This window comes from Argiope bruennichi, chromosome 11 (genome assembly GCF_947563725.1).
Source record: "Argiope bruennichi chromosome 11, qqArgBrue1.1, whole genome shotgun sequence".
NCBI classification, from domain to species: domain Eukaryota; kingdom Metazoa; phylum Arthropoda; class Arachnida; order Araneae; family Araneidae; genus Argiope; species Argiope bruennichi.
Window position 1 is genome coordinate 19,014,187 of NC_079161.1, and position 10,697 is coordinate 19,024,883.

The following is a 10,697-nucleotide window of genomic DNA, read 5'->3' on the forward strand; positions in this document are numbered from 1 at the left end:
GGGATGAATGGTTGCTAACAATTACATTTTGTTTCTTTATTAAAACATTTTCCCATTTCAAATTTTGATAGATATATCATTTTAATTATTCCAAAAATCTTACACTGTTCTGTTCATTGTGTTTTTCATTTGTTTACATCTTTACACGTCCAATTATATCACAGGGGGGGGGAGCAACTGTATTTTACATTTAAAAATTTTCAGCCATTGCTTGAATCTGAACTTAAAACTTAATTTTAAATGCAACAAATTACCAAAAAATTTAATAAAAACATGATTTAACCTAATCATTATGGAAAAACTAGCCAAATCTTCATGTCCTCATCCCAACAACGGAAATCAAAGCCGAAATGTAATATTATGATCAATAATGAGTTTCACTTCAATAATGAAATATATTATTCAAAATAAGCTTAAAATATTAAAAGAAAAACTGTAACGTATCATAGAATTGACAATTTTTTTGAATTTTTAAATGTTGTTAAAAGTCATTATTCTACTTTAATATTTTCGGAAGTAATCGCGAAAAGATGCTAAAATTTCGCCTACTTTTAAATTAATTCAAATTTCCAAAAAATCACTCCTAAGTACACAGTGGAACTTTGGTGCACTCCAGAATATATATATTTGCCAACTTTGATAGCTGTAAGTGAAATGGTCTCTTCTCTGTAGAGCTCTAACACACATGTAGAAATGGTTCATGTCAACAAAAATGTAAAATCCGGTATTTGGTCTTTCCCTTTAAAAAAGATAATTTAGTAAGGAAAAAAATGGATTTATCACTTCAAGGAAAGGGTAAATTCCCTTTGGAAAAGAATCTTGTATGATGACTCATTCATTAAATGTCACGAACAAAATGAACTAAATGATTATGAGAATTAATAGTAGAAAGATGAAAAATAGTTTCAGAGTAAATTACCACTACAAAAATTATCCTTTTCTTCTTGCATTATATATACATATTTGATCCTTAGTTTATACTTATCATGTGGAAGGCTTGAAGCGCTTGTAAAACTACATTATAGAAGGTGTGTATCGGCAATTAACTGACCGACTTCTAACAGATGCTCATGTTTTAAACTTTCGATTTTCTGCAAGCATACTTTATGATACTGCGGTCACAATAAAAAATGTGAAGAAATGTAAACGTCAGTTGGCGAGCTTACTACCTTTCGTTTTTGGAGTTATTAAAATTCAAAAGGATGTTGTGAGCAGTTCTGTGATAAATATAGAATATGTTGATTTGCGACAGACATTTTTTACCCCTTTCGCGCTACTGCGAACAAAACTCAATGACGAATGCATTGCAAGACTATCAACAATAAACAGAGCCGTAACTATTATAATTCAATTAAATTTGAATATTCTTATGGTATCATCCGTTACATTACACAAGGAAAATCAGTACTAAAGATAATTTCAAATAATAATTTCACAAAACAGCCGGTTTCAAGATTTTGTTTTCTAATACTAGTCAGATCTTGCAAACGTGCGACTAATAGATACACAAATTATGCACATTTTTCATCTTGGTTAAACTTTGTAGGAAAACGGGCGAGACATATCTTTAATTATTGTAACTATATATGGAATAAATGAACGAACCTTTTTCATGGATTTCTGTGGTTATTTCACCAATCTTTTCAAGGATTTCACCTTACAAGCTGCAATTGTGAGTCCAGGGGTCTAGACTGTAGTGCCATCACCCACACACACGGAGAGAGAGAGAGAACCTGGATTTAATTTAAATGTACATCCCAATGAAATACCAACAATGTTTCTTTATTTAAACACAAATAGCATTATTATTTCTTTATGATATTCACGTACAACTCTTCATTTATTGTGTAATCGATTACAAAGTCAAACTGCCGCGAAGCATTTCATTCGTCCCGTATCAACAGGATTTAGGTTCGTATGACGCATATTATGGCTCTTATATATTGTTTGGTACTGCCACGACCTCCGTAATACATTATTACGAAGGTCGTGGTACTGCACACTGCTATTTCAGCGAATCGTTATCAAAAAGGGAGAAGGTTTCAAAACAGGAAAAGGACAGAACACAAAAATCGACAAAAATGAGCAATCATCTCATGAACTAAAATTTACACGATAAACGTAACATAAAATGCTATTTATTTTATTGACTTCTTATAAAAGTAATACTGTCAAGGTTCTAAAAAATTATGTAATAAACATTTGTAAGCTTTAAGAAAAGTATGAAAGAATTTGTATTAAGTTAAGATGTAGTACCACTAAAAGAGTGGCATTTATGTCCTACTGTTTATAAATTATCAATCGTAGCCATTTCTTCAGCGAAGGGATTGAAGTGCTTGTTGAACTGAGTGTTGACCGTATTACACGGCAATTGTTCTTGACCGGTCACTTAGAACTGGCAATCGTGCATACTAAACAAGATTTGCATCATTCAAGGTAGTCTACGCTGCAAAATGAAAACAATAGAAAATGAAAAAAAAAAAAAAAATACTGTGTCAATTCACGAGTCTTTAGCCACTCGCTTTTGCACAACCTGTTACTATATCGTTTCAATTTCATAAAATGGCCAATTTTCGACGATTATATCTTACTAACAGGTGAGACGCGGAAAAATGAACGCACTTCGGAATTTTTCATCATTTCTTGTGTTATTCGTATAATACGGCAATAGTTCTTTGACCGGCATACTAAACAAGATTTGCCTTTTTCAAGGTAGTCTACGCTGCAAAATGAAAATAATAGAAAATTAAAATAAATACTTTGTCAGTTCGCAAGTTTTCACCATCTCCCTTTTGCACAACCTGTTACTATTCGTTTCAGTTTCATGAAACTGCCACATTTTGATGATTCTATCGGACTAAGGGGTGTAAGACGAAGGATGAATGCATTTCCGGAATTCTTCATTATTCTTTTACCTTGATTTCTGCCCTATTAAACACTTTTTCGTTCCATTTTTTCACATGTATGTCAGTAATGTGTCGTTTCTGATTGTATTATTTTATTTTAATTCAGTCCACATGTCATTCGAATTTACCTTGTTGTAAAATGTAAACATCATCTTTCCTTTTTAGCATATTGAGAATAAACTACGTTTTAATTTGTCGTCTTGCAGAGGTTTTACCAGAATCAAGTGCACCAAATATAATGTTTCTATATGCTTGAATAAGAACGACTGTTTTAAAAATGATCACTTAAAATAGATTCCAAAAAGCGTATGTTCTTTCATTTCTATGCAAAATTGCATTATCTAAAGTACTGTTTTGAGTTATGTAACAATAAAATTGTCCGTTCTGATTTAAATTTCAAAGCTATTTTTCCTTCTACACTAGCCATTTGAATGATATTCAAAATATTACGTTGATATTGTACTTAAATCTCATATATTGATGATTTAAACGCATTTTTTATAATAACATAAAATAATATATAAAAGTAATGTATAGTAAATCTGAAATTGCAGTAAAGATGTTGTTCACGACCCGTCGAATGAGACTATTTGTCTGAACACATTTTAGAGGAATACAGTATATATTATGTCGAAACTTTATTCATTTAGAAGATATAAATCTTTTCCCAATTTCTTTAAGTTGTCGAATATTTTGAGCGGCCTCATTGCAAGTTAAAGTAGACTATTTAAGCACGCGCACTTGAGAATTTCTTGATATCGCAAATGGTTAAAATAATTGAATGATAAAACCTATATTTTGATACTAAATTTCGAGATGGCAGTTCATTATGATAATTAACTCGGTTAATCAGTTTGTCTATGTCAGAAACCTTGTCTCTTTAATCCATTTCCATCGACAACAATTTTATGAAGATACAATAATAAATAACTAAGTTACAAAGGTGTTCCTTTTTTTTTTTTTTTTTTTTTTTTTAACAACTGTACAAAATTTTATGCTTAAAAAATATTGTTCTCAAGGGAGACACAGCAGCGAATAGAAATCAAAAATAGTTGACAACAACAACAAAAAAAAGAATACTTTTTCCGTCTTCCTGTGAGTTAAAATTTTTCGTGATGAAAAACAAAAATTAAATCGAAATTAACCATTCATAATAAAGCAGCATGTCGTGAAATCATGAATGTATAAAATGTGCAATATTAAAGAAAATATCCTAGTTTTAAAAAATTTATTCCAACATCAAAAGTGCGCAAGGAGAAAGAAAGCTGGAGAGATAAAGAGAGAGACAGAGAAATAGAGAGAAAAGAATTGTCATAAATGCTTTTCTGCGTGCAATATTCTCCTCTCAAGTAAACGTAGCATTCTCATCTAACATTTCACACATTGCATCATGTTTTCCGTTCTCATTAGAAGAGTCTATGTATGCAGAATATAGTGAATAGGTAGGGAGAAAAAGCAAAGCTTCGATGGCCACAGCAAAGACTGCAAGCATGCGGGCTTCTTTTTTCCTTTAGTCTGCAAGGACAGGAGGACTTTGGGAAGAACATATTTCCATCGTCATTATAAGAGTATACGATTCAGAAGCATAAAGAAATATGCTACAATTTCATCTTTGTAGTATAAAGTGGAAAACCGAATATATGCTTTGAACGCCTTGTTTTCAATTAAATAAAATCCAATTTCGATATAGATAAACAGATTTGCTTACAACAAATATCAAATGTCGTTCATATGCTTTTTATTTATAGTTTTTGCAAAAGTTGGAATATATAAACCGATGGACAACTATCCCTGTAAAGGATTTTTGAAGAATTTTCATATATGTATTATTTTGAAGTGAACTGTGTTTGGAGTTCTATATAAGATTTCACATTTTTTACTTATACCGTTCATATGAACCCGGATACATAGATTTCTTCCAGATAAATTTCGAAAGAAATTTGATAGAAATGGAAATTTAGTAAAATCGTATATAAATAGGAGGTCCTTAGATTTAGGTAGCTTTTCTGCCACTTCAAAAAAAACTGAGTGTTTTTTTTTAAAATTATATTTCTAAATTCGTGTAGTAAAAATAAAACTCTTTCCTAGTTATTCCACATTAAATATTCAATAGCATAGATTTTTATTGTTGAAAAAATAGTTCTGTTTACAATTTGTACAATTTATATGAAGAATAAGAAAATGAAATTGGGGCAAAGTGAAAGAACAACCTGCAATAAGAAAATAAATTACTTTGACATTTGATTTTTTTAATGGCACTACGATGTCATGGAACATGATTCCATTCAGGAGGTTCAATAACCATTATAGGATTATTAATAAAAGCTGCTTTAATATCTGTAACAATTTGCTGAATTAAAACACTTTATTAAGGGAAACGAGTTCCAAAAAAAAAAAAAAAATGCCTAATAGATTAAATTGAGATCAAACGCAATTAACTTCTCAGTCACCATAGACGGATAGTTTATGAAGAAACATTAATTTATCGTTATAAAATATTTTTGTATTCCACTTTAAGGGTGAAATTTGGTTTTTTAAAAAAATACTTAAGGGATACTTTTTGAATTTTTTTTATCTATACTTTTATTAAATTCTAAATCTAATGATCATGTCTGCTGCAGTAATATATCTTGAACACCAAGTAATCTTGCATTTTACAAATAAAAATAATATTAATAAAAAAATGATGCTAATTTTCACAAGCACGATTATTTCATTGTCAGAAACATTTTAGGCTATCAAAGAGAATCATTAAGAGATTCTAAAAGCCTATGGTGGTTTCGAGAATACATTTGAAACTTCAGAAGGAAGGCTTACCAGCCATTTAAATCTATCTTAATGATGGTGAATTTTCTGCACGTGTCTCATCTAATCATAACATGCTGAAAGCACCGGTTTATTACTAAAATCCCTTTGTATGATGATTCACTTCCTGAATATAAAATGCGCCCCAGAGCGGTTCTTTTCAGATAATCAATAACTGCTCCTCCATGTCTCCGTAAACCACGCCCCATCCGCCTATTCCCTTTTGTAACCAGTTTTTCTTAATTTCTCATATCATTTCTAGGTCTTTTGAAACTTTCTCCTAGGTTCGATCCTAGCGACAGTCCCACTTTTGACGGACTCCTAAAACCTCGCTATTTCAGTATTTTTTTAAAAATCTTCCCATATTTTATCACTTATAGTATCAATTTTATAAGAAATATTTATCATATTTTTATTTTTAATTTTCCTCTTTCAATTTTTTAATATCATTTCAGTCATTCTATATAAAATTAATTTCTGCTTTTCACATTGCACATTTTTTTCTACACTTCACGGAATTTCACACATTTCAAGCCAAAATTTTTCCCTGAATGCAGCTGAAGGCCCGGCCGGTGGCCACTGATGTGCAGTAAACTTCCATAACGATAATGATGATTTAATCAATAAAATTTTAAATATTTTCTGATTATTTTTATTTCACGCAAACTTATTACTAACGCAAGGTTGTATTATTTTGTTTATTTCTTTCTAATTTTTATTTATTTACTACCTATCTACTATTTGCTGAGATAAGGATAAAAATGTCGTAGAAGATAAGAGTTGTTTAATTATTCTATTTAAAAAGGTACACACATCCTACTCAATTTTATTTCTTTCCATTCATTTATTTTTCGCCATTGTTCTTCACTATTTCTCAAGTTAAATTATTTGATTGGACAAGAAAAATGGCTTTCGAGAAACGGGGGGGGGATCTTCAATGACGTCTTATTCATGATATGATGTCAACGAAATGAATTTGAATGAATAAATGAGTCATCCGAAAGACATGAAAAAAATTGGTGGTTTTCCATACCACTAGAATAAATATTCTCATGTCCTGTATGTTATAAATTTACCATTCCACCCTAGAACACCAGCAGAAGGTTTTGAGTGCTTGCGAAACTGAGTATTGTCCGATTATGAACGGCAATTTTACTTGACCGGCTTCTAACAGAAGTTGGCAATGATGTACAGCACAAGCAAGTCTGGCTAAATTATCTCTAACAAGCGGAATCTTGATAACAAAAAAAAAAAAAAAAAGAAACAGTGATATTAACAATCAGTTAGCAATTCTCAAGCCTTTTGCTTTTGCCGTTTCATTAACTAAGCACAAATATATAAATTGATCTGTTCTGAATTCAAAATTCTGTTTGCGTCTTAGCCAAATGCTACTGAAAACCAAACTCAATTACAAATGCATTACAAGACTGTCGGTGATGGGCAGAGAAATAACTATTCTATTCCTTTTAAATCTGCAAGTTCACATAATAATAAGCATTGAATTCAAAAGACTTTACCTTTTTAAATATAAATTTCCTAACAAAGATATGATGGTATCTACCCTATTTAGCAAACTGTTCAATAGATAATAGCACTCTTTTACAGACAGGTTAGGAATGAATGAGAGCACATAATTCGTGAGGATAAGGTGTTTTTGAAACAGAATTGTAAAAACTGTACAAAAGTAGTAAAGAAAATTCAAAAACTTGGTCAGTATTTTAGTATCTTTTGAGCATCATCCTTTTTTTTTTTTTTTACAATGTGGAAGCGTTAAAACAAGAAGTCGGCGGAAGAGAAATGAAGTCCTCTGATTGTCAGTTTTGAGCGCCATCTGTCCACTAAGTAGATATAATTTTACAACTACATTCAGCGGAAAGGATGAAAGTCTACCTAAATTACACAAATAGATTACCAGCTTCATTTTTTTTCTCATTTGTTAACAATGAAATCGTATTTTTTTTAACTATTAGACTTACGTTTTTTGAGATTTTCATTGTTGGACTCGGTATACTTCTTGGTTGGTTAGATAAGAATTTCAATGTTTCCTTATTTCCGTTTTTCAAATATAATTATTCTTATGACAGTTTTTAATCTGAATTCCACATGATGTTTCTAATGCTTTTAAATATGATGCTGCCTTTCAGTATAAATATAAATATTTGGGCAATATAGATGTAGTTTGACTGATTTAAATTTCATTGACTTGTGGATGTTGTGTCTAATATTTAATTCAATGACGGCGTAAAAAAAATAACATCTTTATGTAACCGAAACATTAAGAAGAAAAGAAAAAAGATACAGTTGCAGTATAATGAAATGCAGTGTAATAATATCTCGTGCACATATAATAAATCCGCTTGCAGGATCACGCAACTTAAACTGTGACGTCATTTTGATGAAAGCAGGTCCACCACAGACTTATGGGTATTGATTATTAGACAGTGTTGTTTCTTAAGTAAAATATATACAAGGTAATCGAAAAAGCCCTTTAAAGTCAAATGGCTTCTCGTATTCCTAAAGAAGTAATGCGTGACGGTATGCCACAGCAATTGTCAAAAATAGGTGAACTTCTGATGGTGACAAATTCATCACGTGTGAAATATTTTAGTGACGTCAGACAAATGTAATGCGGTCATGGAAATGAAGAATTATATAACTATAAACATGGAAAAACATACAAAAATTTTTTACTTAAAACAACTTATTACTATTATTGATATATATATTCACAGAATTAAATAAGTTGTCCTCTTTGTGCTGCTATTGAATAGCGTAGGGATTGATGTGCTTGATGAGCTGAGTGTAGATCATACACAACGGCAATGGTTATTGGAACGGTTACTCCTTCGTAACTGGTAAGGGGTTTGGAATTGAACATGCTTCACCCCTTACGTTACAATAAATGAAAACAATGAAAAAGCCACAGCAACAAATAATAATTATAAAATATCTGTTCAGATGCCTTCATCCTTTTGCTTTTGGTGAAATTGCATTAAGTTGATGTATGTGATCAATTCGTTAATTGCATAAACATTTCTGGCAGTGACAAGCATTTTCTATTTGGTACAATGATTAAATTTTACCAAACGCGCCGTAGCCAGAGGGCGCTACGAATGAAAATTTTTAAATGCATTGTCTGACTATCAGTGCTTTGCAATATCATCTTAATGATATTCCTTTTTCAGATTTATTCTAATGTTACTTAAAAGAAGTGCAAGTTTTAAATATGAGTATCCCAACAAGCTTTGTACGATGTACAGTACAAACTTTGTACTGTAACCCACTTAGATCATTCAACAAGAGAGAACAATCAGTTTGTGCTTCATGATTCGATATTTATTGATAAAAATATTGTGAGATGTCAAGAAAATGGAATAGAAATCAATAACTTAGTTGGAAGTTTTATATAAGCTGAATATTTTTAGGACAATGTCTATTAAAACTTTTTTTATTTTTCAGCATAGAGCGCCATCTGTCAACGTTTGTTAATGTCTGCTTGCAAACGATGTCGACGTTTTCCGTTTTATTTTCAATAAATTTTAAGAAATTGATCCTTTGTGTCTTCTTTTGAACCTTCAATTAGAATTTCTCATTCGATAAAGGCCATAAAAGAAGTTTCCGTTATGAAATTATGCATAAATAATTTATTATAGTATATTTATTCCTCATATTCTTTGCTAAAGTTACGACATTTGATCCTGCATTTCGGCAACACAAAATTTTATGGAATGTAGATGCATTTAAAATTATTTCGATTTCAATGTATGTATATCATTGACAAATGCATACAGATATTTCTAAAATGAAATGTATAATTTCACAGCCTCACATGCATTTCTTTATTGTCAGATATTTGGTGGAAAGGCGATGTTGTTTAGCGATGTGAATACATCTTAGAAATATTATTCCGTCCAATTTTAAAAATAAACGCTTCTATGATGATTATAATTTTAGGACTTTCATCATAAATAAAGGTCTATTCCTAGGAATATCCTGAATCGGACAATAATGAAATTGAAATGTTATTCAGTGAAGGTGAAAAGACGGATACAAGGCAGTAGGAGTTATCCAAAAAATAATTTCTCAATATTTCTTACAATTTCAATTGATATATGTAAATATGTTGTATACAATTCTACAAAAATACCGCTAATATATATATATATATATATATATATATATATATATATATATATATAATGAGATCGTTCACATAAGAAGATTAAAACAAAGGGGATCGCTATTATCAATTATGATGTTTAAAAAATGTTACATCATTATGGCATTAAAGTGTTGAATTTCTTATGAGATATACTTGCCCTTGCATGGAAATCCTATGAAATTCTTGTACGTTCCATCAAAAAAATATTCGACCAATTCGTATTGCCTTAACGGAAGAAAAAAATTCATACATCTGTGATGCACATTTCCTTAAAAATATTTAAATGGAACTTTAAATATTTATGATTATCACACGAATTATCTTACTTATTTTCATCCAATTATATCTATGCAGCACTCAGTTTTGCGTTTTTTTTTAAAAATGTTTTATTTAATAAATAATCCTTTGATATAAAAAACCTAGAAAAATCGAACAAAAATAGCGGCAAATGTACAAGGAAAAATATTTAGAGGTTCTTTAAATTCTTAGAAACGCAGCAAAAGCTCACCCAATAACCTTTATTCTAATTTTCCTTTCATCTATTAAATATGATAATCTTATTCTAAGAAATGTTAATATCTTTTTTAAAATCTATCGTTTCAGACGACATAACGATATAAAATAAGATCTCAAAATGCATCCTTTTATTTTCACGATAATAAAAATAATAAAATCACATTCAGGAGACATATCATTTAAAATAATCAAAAATTCCAAGATTCGGAATTCAAACGTTGCAGTTATTTATGACTCATTGAAGATTTATTGAAATTTTCAAAAATGTTATAAGTATTGGAATTATTTTAATATCGAAAATTTGTATA